Source organism: Numida meleagris, chromosome 9, assembly GCF_002078875.1.
Source record: "Numida meleagris isolate 19003 breed g44 Domestic line chromosome 9, NumMel1.0, whole genome shotgun sequence".
NCBI lineage: Eukaryota > Metazoa > Chordata > Aves > Galliformes > Numididae > Numida > Numida meleagris.
Genome location: NC_034417.1, coordinates 10,531,922 through 10,546,114, shown reverse-complemented (window position 1 = coordinate 10,546,114; position 14,193 = coordinate 10,531,922). Strand labels below are relative to the sequence as shown.

Genomic DNA, 14,193 nt, shown 5'->3' with positions numbered 1-14,193 from the left:
ATCCACACAAGACTGTAGGGCTGGAATTGTAATGCTGATACCTACACATGCTCAACATGCCTGTTCTTACATTTTAGCTTCATAAGGATGCTGACCTACCACTCCAGTTTTTATGTTATCACAAGCACACTTACTGTTAAGCAACATTTCAAACAGCATTGTATTTACCTAATGACAGTAAAAGGAAAAGTGATTAATAAACCATTTCCAATTTGAATCTTGGTTTTTATTCTATTCATAGATCATGAACATATTGAATGGGCCACCACATACTGGAAGAAGCTGCTGCAATGATTATTACTGGGGACCAATAAATGGACAAACTCAGGCTATTCACCTGCAGCACTGCATAGATTTTTTAATCCAGTCAGGGCCACAGCTGCTGACCTCCTGCCCCAGAGCCGTGAGCAGCCCCAGCCCGGCCCAGGGCCCCAGTGCTCACAGCAGAACAAGTCATGCAGTGGTGCCAGCCCAGCTCCCCAAGCTCTGCACTGTGCTCCCTCTCTCACCCTGGGAGGCATCGCACCCCCTGTGATTAGAGCCGTGAGACCTACTGGATGACTTCTTAGTCCTGGCGTTCCCCCACCACTGCTTTAGAAGGAATCCTAATTTTACCCATGATCAGATCAGTAAGATTAGGATTCTGTAACGTGGGCAGGAACCGGCTCTCACAGCCCATTGCGCAAACAGTCACGGCCCTCCAAATGGCACCAGGAGCCACACGCACCCAGTGCTCTGCTCGCTGCTAGCTCCTGCTGACATCTGGTGTGTGCAATGCTGGGAGCCCTGCACAAAGCTTCTTCAGTGCAGACAATGGTTAAAAGCCTCAGCAGCGGAGAGATTCCTCCAAACAAATTCTTTCCTGTTGTGAGATTATTTTTTTTCCTTAGCAAACATCAGAACTATCTCATCTGCAAATACATGTACAAGTCTCCAGAGGAAAGCTTGAACTTATCCTTAAATTACTGAAAGTTTATTATTATTTTCTCATGGAAAAAGTCACGGATGTCTTGTAATCCCACACGTTCCCATCTTCTAAAGTTGAATGCATCCTGACCCAGAGAAAAGCTTAGGAGACCACTAAAATAGGAGGTAAAAGACAGTTCTGAAGATGTTCTTTCCTTCCAGACTTTAATGTTATGACTCACAACTGGGTGCTGGAGGGCCCCCAAGAGAAATAAGAAATCAGTATGTTCAACTGATAAACCTTTTAGAGCAGTAATGGGATGCTTTTGTGCTTTGTACAGTGACACAACTACTCTGCATGAGAGCTACCCCGTCCCAAAATCTTGGTAGTCTGGGAGGCTGATCATCACAGCACCTCTGTATTTTGGAGTCAAAATACCTCCACAATTGTAGGAGATGGAAAAGCAAAAAGGGAGAGGTTCGAAGGCTAGCAGCCTGCCAAAAAAAAAAAAAATTAAATCATGATTTTTGTCTGTTCTGTGAAGTGTCTTCTGTATTTTCTTAGGGCCTTATCCAAAACCCATTAAAACCAACGGGCATCCCTCCAGGTCCAGTCTTTACACACTGTATACAGTTTTATCATTAACTTCATTACATTCTTCTAACATCTGTGAGCAAACTATCTGTGAGAAGGTCTCGTGCGTAAAATAGACCCACAGGAGTTTTGCCAGGAAACTTCCAAGTTTTTTCCTGACTTCTATACATCATCCACTGCCCTGGTTGGGAAAGCTATGAAAGATTTTTGTTTTCTGTATTTTAAAATGACTTGAGAGAGAAATTACCAAAAAAAAAAAAAGATTGATAGGATACTACATATTCTGTACTGGGGTGCCAAATGGTTCACTAACCTTGCCATAAAGCTGTTCACGAATCCCATCGGCTGCACTGGTATCCTACAGCAGAAGGTGCCACAAGCCACTTCATAAACCAAGTCCCTACAGGGAGCAGACAAAGACACACAAGAAAGAGGGCTCTTGTCCAAGGACATCCTCCTCTTGGAGCTATTCACTGACCCAGGTACAAGCCTGAATACCGCACAACGATAAACAAATTCATCCTGTCCATTAATGTTAAGAAAATGCATGTTTGAATTGCTTTGGAAACACACAGCAGACCCACATAAGGTGCTTTTTTTTTTTTTTTTTTTTTTTTTTTTTTTTTTAATCTCTGCCTGAAGAGACAGAATAGAAGAATAGAATAACCGAATACTGGGCTATCACCAAACATGTCCAGGTTCAAGTGCAGTTCTAGGAATACAGAGACAAACTTCATTACTGCAGCTGGCTTGGGTTCGCTGTTGTTAGAGGGAAGTCTACCTAGAAGCTTGGAATTAGCATCAGAGGTTATGGGTGCTATGTAGGTGAGATCTTATCTCAGCAATATTACATCTTGTGGAAAATATGTAAATATATCAGGTTACCTGTGCATACAAAAACATTTCACAATTACACTAGATATTTAGACAGTTGATGCCTCATATAACAGACACAAGCTCTTAAAACTGCATGAAACAAGACTGGCTTTTTTTTTTTTTGCCAAATTAGCTGGTAAACTAACTCAACAAGCCTTATCTTGCTCTTATCAGCCCACCTGTCTCTGCCCCTTTAATCTAAGACTTAAAAGAGGAAATGAGTACTTAACTGATAGTGCTTCTTCAAAGGAAATATTTGCTTCAGTTACCTTGCATTTTTAATGAGATTGTTTAGTCACAACTTGGCATCAGTTCATAGTAAGCACCCTGTCAAAGCTTTCAGGTTTTCAAAGCACATGAAGTAGTTTGAACCAGCAACAGTGGAACTGTTCCTGGTTGACATTTAATTATGGAGATGTTTACCTCCCTTCCTTGGTCAGGGCAGGCAGAATTAGCAGGGGAAAGCTAATCCTCTAATTCCAATCCCCGTGCAATTTTGTGGGGCCCACTTCCAGAAAATTCTCTGCAATTCAGATTGAGCTGAGGGATGAAATGCACAACCAGCTGCAAAATACTCAGGTTTAAAGTGAGGGTTGGGGCTGCTGAAGTGCTGTCAGGACACTGATGACCCCTAATTCAGTATTACATCACTCCACTGAAAACAATGATACTACATCTCCATGGCTGGGTGGCCTCTTTTGTTGAAGGGAAGGATAAAAGATGTTATATTTTTATTGGCTCTTTGTTTTCTAGTAGACCATTGATAAAATATTTTACATTGTATGGCTCTGTCTCAGCACACAGTATATGCATTTTTGACAGACAGAACTTCTATCACATATAAATGTCCTGTGAACACTCGACCACTTAAAACAAAAGCTCAGCTCCCAGCACCACCTCAAACCCACTCACAGCACACTAGGTAAGGAAGTGACCTGCAGCTAAGATGAAAAGCCTTTATGAATATTTTACAGCAGTACGCGGGTTCAAAATATATGGTTTGATAAGGGCAATGGTAGAACTCATGGGAAGCCTTACTGCATGACAAAAGCACATGCCTGACTTTACAACTTGCTGCTGAAGGGACAAAAGCTACATCAGCAGCTTGAAAGGGAACACTTCCCAGTACAGTATATTTTCATCTTTTTTTGTTCTTCCCCCACCTCCATTCTGTTCTCTTTTTCACTTCCAAAATAATGAAAATGTTTGGGACAACACTGAAGCTGTCACTAAAAACTGAAGAAAAAAGGAGTGCCTAATTGGACAAAGCCAAGCCCAGCTCCGCAGAGCGTCCTGTCAATATCCACTGCTGCGGCACAAACTCACCCGCCATCTCATTCATACAACCTCCTACCCATGGGAAGTTGCTGTGAGGCTTGTGTCTGGATTGCCCCTTGTCAGCAGCAGAAAGCTTTCAATGCTAGATGCCACCTTCGTGGTTTTACTCCTTGTCCAACGCAGCTGCAGTGGGAAAGAGGAGAAGTAGAAAGAAGAGCGACATCCAGGGAGTGACATTTCTCACCAGCTCGGATCTATACCTCTGCCGTGGTGCCGCTGTCTGGAAGGACAGCAAACAGGACACCAACCAGAATTACAAAGTGTGGAAGGAATGAGGAAGGACAATCACCGCAGCAGGATGCTGGGCACCCCTTTGGGAGCAGCTGGAGATGCAGCTACACAGCACCCACCAAAAAGTGGTTGGACATGCGCAAAATAAGGCACTTGACAAGAAGAGGCTTCTCAGACTCAAAATAGATTTGACCTTAGGATTCATTTCCAAACGCTCAGAACAAATGAAGTCATCATATATAAATTCTTCTGCCTTGTGACTGCCTGTTGAACTCCATCCTGCTGCTACATTTCCGAGCATCCCAACAAACATTTTGCCTTCCTCAACCTAAAGACTCCTGCTGAAAGACACACTGTAAGCTACCTTCAGCAATAGCTGAAAGATTACATTTCTGATGTTTTAGCCAGGTGTCCCATACTGGAAGAAAGCAGAGCTATATTTTGATTTAAAACAAACAAACAAATCTATCTAACTTTAGTATGTAGCTTCTGTGGCAAAAAGAAACAGGCAGCTCAGAGTCAGCCCAGCCTGTTACTCCAGAGCAGTATTTAACAATGTACTTCCTGCACTCACTGAATGGATTCATTCATCTGAACAGGCTGTGGATCGAGCTATGTTTAAGAGAGAACTGCTAAAGGAGCTTTCAAATATAAAACGAGTGCACAGGTAGAAAGCAATTCCCACATGGGTCAGGGCACTTTTGCTAGCAAGTCACAGCTACGGCAGCATTAAACTCTTCCAATCTCCTCCAATTTGTTGGAGGTTGGCTAGCCACGTAACTGCATCTTAATCAGCAAAAACAGGATTTCAAATTCCTACTGTTGTATCTTTTTTTTTTAATCTTGGTTTTAAGGCTGACCAAAATCAAGTCTTACTTTCCATCTTACCATTTACAGTAGAAAGCAAAGGTGAGTAGCTTTGGGTCTCAGTTCATCATGTCTTCTTCTAATTGCATGGATTTAAAAGTAATCATGTGCTGGCAATACTAGAGATACCAGAAAAAAAAAAAATAACAGCAAGCACAATGAGGTACAGAAAACATTTTGCACTGATTTATAAATTTAGGCTTGGATTTCCAAAATGTTCAGCAGTAATTGTAACACTGTTAACCTCCAAAGCCAGCTTTGACATGGGCTGTGTGCAGCCTAGGGAGGATCTCAGCCTTATGTTACATTCTGACAGTAACTGAAGCAGAACTCCTTCAGGGAAACTGAAGTACTTCATTTTGAGGCGGATGCCAAAGCAATTCCAGCACATATGTCCATAAAGGAGGAGTTAAGATTTCCCAGGGCAGCCAACCAGTCCAGCTGCCCCTTGCTTACCTTTTATTCACTGCTGTGCTGTGCTGGAGCCTAAGGACTCCAACCACACACCAGAGCTCATTCTGCGAGGCACTGTACAAACAGTGAGAAAAGCCTTTAGCCTGAGGAGGTCACAATCTGATCTTTAGTTAGTAAAATTACTCAGCCAAAGGCACTGCTGTGTAATCCTCCTTGACCAAAATCTCACCTTCTATCTCACTATAACAGCGCTACCTTTGCAGCAACCATAATAACAGAGCTCTGAATTATCTGAAAAAAAATAAATCAAGAGAAAATGAAAGCCTTGCCAAGTCACCCATCAACACAAATTCGTATCCATAAGCACAAAAAGAGAGTCCTGACAAAGCACTTCACAGACCAGTCTTTGCAAAATCCTGTTCTGTAGCTGTCCTTGGGCTACTCATTTATTTGAAATGCAAATAACTCAGCATCGATCAGCATGATAAAGAGCAAGAGGCAGGAGGCTTTACATGGGACAAGTTCTTGGTGACGTTCTAAAGAATGACATATCTCAATGGCTATAATTCTTCCAAAGACTGTTCACATTAAATCATTCAGCCATTAGGTTTCTGCAGTGCTGTTGCATTTCTAGTAACAGACTCAGGAGCAAGCCAAGTCTACTTCAACCCACCCACCTGTCAGAACTTCTTGCCACTGTCGAGGCATATTTGAACTTCCTTGAAAAAATACTTTTCTCATTGGATAATTCATCTCTTCAGCTTATAAAATCGGTTTCATCTTTCAAACAGAACACTTCTTTATCTCTGAAGAGTTTATTCTGCTGTTTTCCCATGCAAGCAGATTTAAAACTAAAATAAAAAGCAGCCGTGCTTCCTAAAGTTTTGATCTGTTTTGAAATGAATCTCCATAGCTGCCAGTCCACGAGAGGAAGAAAAGGCGACACGTGGCAAATATTTAAAAACAGCATGTGTGCTCTGCAGCCTTAAAGATGGAGAGTTTGGGGTCTTTCCTCAACCCAAGCTAGGACAGAAATGTTCTGATTTTTTTCTTTTAGCAGCTGCCAAATCCTTGGCTCATTATTTTTCATGTGAGGTATATATACATATTAGGTACACTCCAATTTTCTCTCTCCTTTCTATTCACTTTGTCTAGATTTTCTTTTTCTGTGCTTACTTTCCTGTTTTCATTTTCTTTCCCACCAAACCCTTCCCACCTTTCATGCTTGGCCTGTTCAGAGCACTGGGAGATTCGAGCACCTTCCAGAGGGAAGAGGTGATGGTGCTGCCGGGGCTCAGAGTGCCATCCCCAAACCTGAGCTGATGGCGCGTGAAGCACTGACTTCAGACTTTCACAGCTTCCCCTCACACTGGTCAGCCTCCTGCAAGCTGAAATCTGCATCTATTAGGGTTGTATAGACTGAAAAACCTCAAACATTTTCTGTGGGACAGAGCCCTAAGTAAGAGTTCTATTCACCTGAAATGTGATGCCATGGGCTCCCACAGCCTAGCATGTAGGCAGACTATACTTGATAAACGTCTGTTTATCATAACTGCAGAAGTCAACTCTGCTTTTCCAGCCTTTCCCTCCCTCATATTTAAAAGAGACAGGCCTTTCAAACATTTTTTTTTTTCTTGTTTAAGTGCTAGCAACCAAACTCTATGTGGAAGTATTCCATCCTTTCCCATTAAATTAGGCTGCACTAAATCAACATTCTTCTGTAGAGGTGGTACATGACTGACAATGACTTGAGAACAGCTTAGTTACAATTTAGTTACACACTGATACGCAGCTGGTAAGGAAAATCCACTTGGCTACTGAAAAACAGCCACCCCTACTAACGGGAGAGGAAGCCCCAAAATACAAAGTTGCAAATTCAACAGGGGAATGCAATCAGATCATATTCCAACCAAAATTCTTAACCTAATTAGAAGTCCATCTTTATGAGGCTTCAAATCCTCTGTGAATCAGGACTGGGTTACCAAACTACTGCTTTTATCGCTTTGACTCTTCTGACAAAGATTTATTTTCAGTATAAAACATTGGCTGCACTCAATTCGCTATCACACCCTGCACAGAAACAGTCATCCTCTGTTTACAGAGGCACAGAAGTCTTCAGCACCATCCTTTTCCATCTCAGCAGTTCGGAGGGGCACAGAGGCAAAGCCCGTCTCAGCCCTGGGGCAGAGAGCAAAACCTTCATGTACCCCCTTCTAACCCACTCCCACCATCTTGCTGCACCTCTTGCTGACAAGCAATGCATTTCTTTTTAATATCTAAAGTAAGTTCATGTATTTTCTTTACTCTCTACTTATTCCAAAACATCCAAGGGTAAAAACACTACCGCTGAGCAAGAGGCAAACTCCTGGTTGTTTCAGAGCCTATTTGTTCAGTCAGAACCCCATACGGCTTTGTGCTGCTGTATCTCTCCCCATTTCCCAGGCAAGGAGCACATAGCCAGCAGCTCTACCTCCTGACTATGCCTTGGGCCCTGGCAAAGAGCAACTGACAGGAAAGACGTTCCACGTATTTATGATTAAAAGATAACCGATAACTAGGACCCAGATGTTGGTCACTGCTGGCCAGCACACAGTGAGATTATTATTCCATTTATAGAAAGGGATGCTGTCCTGCCTTTGCCAGCCAACCAAAAGGTCTCCATAAGATGCTCAAACACTCTGAAGAGAGGCATTCAAAACAAGGAGCAAAAAGGGAATGAGCTGTATTCGCTCCACAATTATTGCATTATATAAATCCAGTGTGGTCTGCACCAGACAGTATCACCACGCTTGCTTTGCCAGCGAGCACCGTGGGCTGCAGCGGGCTCTGCCCCGATGGAGGCAGGAGCTGCCATCACTCCCTGCTCCCGGCAGCCAGCGCCCAGGGCTGCTTCTAATTAGGGCAATGGGAGCACGCCCGAATTGCTGGAGCCAAATGAAGTCTGAAATGCTAATAAGGCTCTTCTCTCTCTGAGCTTGATTTAAAATACTAATAACAATAATAATAAAAAGGCCTTCCAATTTTGACTCTGCAGAACTCGATAGCCTTCTGATTCTCTGTGGTCCCAGCAAGGAGCAATCTAGCCGAAGGGCAGGCTGCCTTTTGGGGTGCTTTGGCTGGTGAGATTTTGGTCTGCAGGAAAGGGATGGGGTGAAAATAAGCAGGGCTGAAAAGCAGATGGTGTTCAAAGTACAGAATGTATAAAAATGAGTTCCCAAGCTGAGAATAGCCCGCAGCTCCAGCAAACATATTAAGACAATTCTAACTGCTCCCTATCTGGCATCTGACTGTAATAGTTTAATGACATCTTAATAAACTGTTAGTTTAATAAATCCAGTTCCATTTGCTACCAGTTAGCGACACATTTTGACAAAAGGAGTCCACAGTCCCATAAAGGAGAACAGGCTAGAAATACTTGGAGAAGGCACAGCGATTACTACAAATTAACGTCTGTACGATTTATAGCTGGATACTGAGTGCTCAGATTCCACACACCAATAATTTTATTTTTTTTCAGCTGTGGACAGGAAAATGTATAAACTGTTAATCCATTATATGCAGCCATTTCCTTTGGGTATTTCTAAACAATGGAAAAACAGAACTTACTGAACTTTGAAAATAACTTTCTGCCTACCAACGTTTCAGTTTACTTTTAAGTATGATGCTTGCAACATCCGAATTGCTGTATCTGTGCATTTACATACAGAATGACCTTTATTTCTTATTGACTGCCATAAAAAGTAATAAAGTATGTTTCCTGGTAACATCACATTTTTATAATTAGATTGTGCGCATCATTCTCAAGCATTAGTGGAACTCAACACAAATGTGATTTTTTTTTCTTTTGCATTTTTTCCCTTTTCTGCAAGCAGCTTACTTCCTGAAATGTACAACATGCTGCAATTTCTCCCTTGATTAAATAATCTAATGTTAATTTTCTCCTCCCATTGTAAACACCGCTTGTTCCCACATAAAGTCAACATCATTTATAGGATAGAAAAATATTTACAGTCTCATAATTAAAACAAACAAACAAAACTAGTAAAGAGAGCTACCCATCAAGAAGAAATTCTCCCTCAAAGTTTTTCTTCCACAAAACCTCCCATTGGTTCTTCAGGCAAGCCCAGACCCCAGCTACAATGGTCGAGTTCCTGGTCCCAGGCTATGACAGATTCTCACAAGAAACATTTCCAGGGCTTTAAGGTGGGCCAAATAAGTCTGTTCTAATGGAACCACTCCTACAAACTGAGGAACTCTGGGCTGGGGATTTCACACACAACCAGGCACAAACACATGCCACCCCTGAGGCAGAGTCCCGAATGACAAATTGAAGTCAGTACTTGAAGCCTGACCAAATAACAATATAAAAAAGTAAGACGGCTCGCTAGCGTACTGGGTCAGGAAACATTTACAGCAAGAGACTCTACAAACCACGCCATAAAATAAATTCCTATAAAATTACATCTGCTTTGGCCTCGGTTAATTTAAAGCCATTTCAGTTGAACCCTACTGGTTGCAGCATCGCAAATTCTCTCTGGTCTTTACGCGGGGCAGGAAAGCAGGCTGGCTTAGATGAGCTGCACAAGAGCCCTACCAGGAAAACACTGGCTGCTGCCCCATCGCTCCCTCCATCGCCTCAGCGTGCTTCCCACGGACACGTGGCACTAAAGGAGTCTTCGCCCACAGAAAGCCATAAGCCAAGCAGTAGGGACTGTAAGTAAAGACTGCATGAAGAGAAGCAAGCACGTCATCCTTTGATTGCTTTAGTTTGAAAAGAATGCTGGCATAAGACGACAAAATTAATTACCCGTATCACTGTTCTACAACAGAGTGGAATATTCTGGTATCACAGAAATATATCAGAAATTATAATTTAAGAAATAAAGCTCACTCATAACTCATTTCCTACAGGCAGTATTTTCTGGATATCTCCCGTTGCTCCTTTTCACTAACACCACATTATATAACTCCTTTATTACTGCTTTTATTTAAGACTTCGAAAGCAAAGTTCTGGACGGCAATGCAGGCACGATTAGCTAATGCAATGGCAAACTGTTCCAGGATTCGACATTTCATTTCAGCTGTTTTTGCAAATTCACAGCTTTGCAGTTATCTGCACTTGAAGAATTACCATTTAAGAAATGATTTTTCATTTTCATATGAGAAAGATTAGGTAACATCACTTGTTTTAAAAGTCAGGATTTTTATTTTTATTTTTTTTTTAAAGTCAGAAACCTTATCCAGATATCCAAGTCATCAGAATTATTATTTTAATCGTGTCTTACCAGAAAGCTCTGAAGTCTCTAAAATAAACAGAATGGTTAAAAACTTCAGAAGGTAAAATTTAGTTTAAAAACCGATGCTGTAAAGAGCTTTGCTATTAAAAATTACAGTTTGGTTGTCTCCACAAGACTTGTGAGGGAGCGAACAAACACCACAAACTGCTATAAATTTCAGAGCTTTGTATATGAAGATGTTGCAGTTCCATTCTGAAAAATATTCTGTTAATATTAGAAAGAGGGAAATAAATAGTCTAAGATTTTGTTACAAAGCACCAGCAAGTCCTAAACTACATACACAACTGGAGAGCTGCAAAGTTTTTAGAAAGCCAGACATTTAAACCTCCGCTGAAAGTTCTCAAATCTCCCTTGCTGACAGTTCAGAAGACAAGTAAGAAAAAAGTTATGCCAGAATGCACTGTTTTAAGAAAGTAAGACGTTCAGTCGGTCCAATTCTTGCTAAGAAGCTGCGTGGCTTTGAGTAGAAGTATGTACAATTATACAACAGAAAGCATGCAACAAGAGATGGGGGAGATGACAGAAACATCCAGAAAAAAAAAAGCTTCAGAAATGTTCTACTCAGCCAGGTAGCACAAGCTTCTGTTTCTGATTTCACAGTCCTTAAAGAAGCATTCCTTCTTTCTTTTTTTTTTCCCCCCCCCCGAAGGAAAATAACACAGAGTCTAAGACTATACCTCTAACACAGATAAAAACAAAAAAATTCAAGTTGTCTCAGGGTTCTACTGAGATGCCAGAAGTTCAGCTACGTTTGTGCTCCTCCCAAAAACTTAATTTTTCCATCTCTAAATATAATTGTTGGTGCATGGAGTAAAATTACCATAGATTAAAATTACCCTATTCCTTATCAGCAAAGACAAATGCTATTTCTCAGGATAACGTTTATTTTTCAAATATAAAAAGTAGCTGCATGACAACTGTAGCCTGACTTCACCAACTGCTGAGTGCCTCCTTTGCAGCACAGAGCAGCTCCCACCAACGACTGAATGACGTCTGTCTGCTGAAGAAGACGACACATCCAAGTAGGCTCATTCCTGGCATCCCCCTCAAAGTATCTACTGATTTTGCTTGCAGAAGGAAAGGCCTGAGCACCAACTATTTCATGTTGCATCAGACAGTACTCACAAGTCTACCGGCACACTTCCACAGGCTAACTTGGAGTTCTCTGCAGCCAGTGTGCAATTCAGCACCTGCATGGTGACGTGGGCAGACCCAGAGCATGCCCAGCTCCTTCTCCCCACACATTCTCTCCTGGCTGTCCCACTTTGGGCTGCTCCTCCTTCCCCAGCCCATTCATGCGGCTGCTTTTCTAAAGGTTATCTGAATGCAGAGATTATCCAGGACATTTTTTTTTTCCAAATTTCCATTTTTTCCACGTATTTCCTTTTTAAAAACAGTTCATAATTTGCAGTGCACATTATATCCACAAAGATTTATTTCTTTTGTTTAAAAAATCCCTTCCTTAATAAGATGCATCAGCAAAAATAAAAAAAAAAGTATTCACAAATATGATAAAATGCTGATCAACCTTATTTAAGACATGAAAAAGTAGTATTTTATAAAAAATGATTTGATTTAAACCTTTCTAGTATTGAATGATCGGAAAAAATATTTAGGCATAGATTGACACCCTTTCAAAATCATTTTGCTTTAAGTTCATTTTGCTTTAAATCTCAGACCTGGTATAGAATAAAACTCTATTCTGCTTAGCTATTCTGCTTCAGCTTACCATTTCTTTCTCTGAGTATAATGATTTCAACACAAAATTTGGTTTATGTTGAGAGCAAGGTTTGAATGACTTTAAGACGAAACAAACTGCCTCACAGCCTTGCATAATCTTTTTTCCAACAAGTTAACTTTTTTCCTAAGCCAGCGTCTTACTAAACTAAACACACTGGCACTTTGCATCTCTTCTTTGTGTACGTAAGAACTTGACCCAACTTGATGCACTTAAAAATTGCTTTATTTTTCTTTGTGACATTTCTTTAAAAGTGATCTTTTTTCATGGCATGCCCTAAAATGCAAGTTTATTATCTAGAATATATGCCATATTTGCAAACTCTTTTGCTCCACTTGCTTTATGGAAAGGAAAAGAACCCTATTTTCCACAAGCGACTGTGGTTTTCATGTCACTGAAGGGCACATATCTTGGCTGCACACCACACCAACTGAGTCATCAGAAACTGGATTTGGCTGCAGAATGCCATTTTTTCGTTAGATCCATATGTGATTGACACAGCCCAACAATCTTGAGTCAAGGGCTCATGCTAATTAGCCTCATGCACAAACAAGAACACTCAACCCACAAAAGTTTATCCACTTTGCAAGGGCCAGAAAACAGCTTTTCATGTCCACAATGCTGACTTTATTATTATTTTTTACTACTAACTATTCCCTCTCTCTTTTTTTTTTTTTTCCAAATGGCTCAAGAGCCACGTTCATGTCCCTGGCTAGAAACACTATAGAAGCTTAATTTAACAAACTCATCTTCTTCTAATGCCTCGAACTTACCATCATTCGGCCCAGGAATTGCTCTCCATGGCAGCTAAAGCAGTAGGTGCCTGGCAGCCTTCCTCCCCTCTGCTGCCAACGGCCCTAGCTGACAGAACAGTTGAAAGTCTACCACAACTCATGAGCAGTACATGCCTAGAGCTACCTAAGACTGTACAGCAAAAACTGAAGATGTATCTATATTGTTCACTTTATTAATTTCTCTATATTTGAATAATACTGAAAGCATAGACGTGTCAGCTGAAAGGTTAATGCTGCATCAGAAGGAAGAGCTAAGGCATTTAGGATAGTTGTACATCGGTGTGGATCATCAGAACATTTATTCAGAAAATGTTATCTCCAAAATCAATATTGGGTACTCATGCTTTAATTCAGTATGCAAAAAAAATAAAAAATAAAAAAATAGGACCTTGATTAGAAGAGATGCATATAGCTATGCACATTAAAATGAGATTTTTTTTCACCATGGTAATTTATTTGAGCCCACAGAGCTTCGACAGGAGTAGTCTTCTGTAATGACTTAGGAAGAAGAGTAAGAGGGATCCCTTACTGCAGTTCCCAAATGCCTGGCTTCTGTCCGTTTTCCAAAGGAAGGGTATCAGTAAATTGAGTGTCACGAAGGAACAGTTTGCACAGAAGCACAAAGCAGTCTAAGCCACAAAATTGCACTGAACTCCCAGCTTTAGTTAAACTATGCCAGAAATATATGGGAATAAACAAACAGATTAGGGAAAGAAGGCAGAAGAAAGAAATAATCTTTGCTGTGCGGAACGGGGCAAATATAAACTGAAAGGGGCTCTGCGTGTAACCAACAGGGACTATAAAAGGAAGACTGTTTAGCGCAAAATCTGTTTCGTATAAGCTTCTCAAGAGAAAAATCACACTAGCCACCCCAAAACTTTACACCTGGCACACATTGGTGCAAGGAAGAGAAGGAAACAGATCCAAACCTCCCACTGAACCTGGACACTGGAGCCCTTTGAGTTGATAACTCCGCAAGAAAAATGAGCGGTGCCAAAAAGATCGCAGTAAATCATGTTACTGTGCCAAACTTAATGAAATTGCCATGCGGAGCCCAAGGAACTAAACACTTGCCATTGGTTAAGAGATCACTGTGGCAACACAGTCGCCTTGATTCACAGCTTGAGCCCATGAACC

General features: G+C 41.2%; 1 protein-coding gene across 5 annotated transcripts in view; it reads right to left on the bottom strand.

Annotated features, from left to right (window-relative positions):
* PDE8A (phosphodiesterase 8A) overlaps positions 1 to 14,193 on the bottom strand; it is a 142,800-nt gene that overhangs the window by 76,119 nt on the left and 52,488 nt on the right. The gene's annotated exons all lie outside the window — the stretch shown is intronic.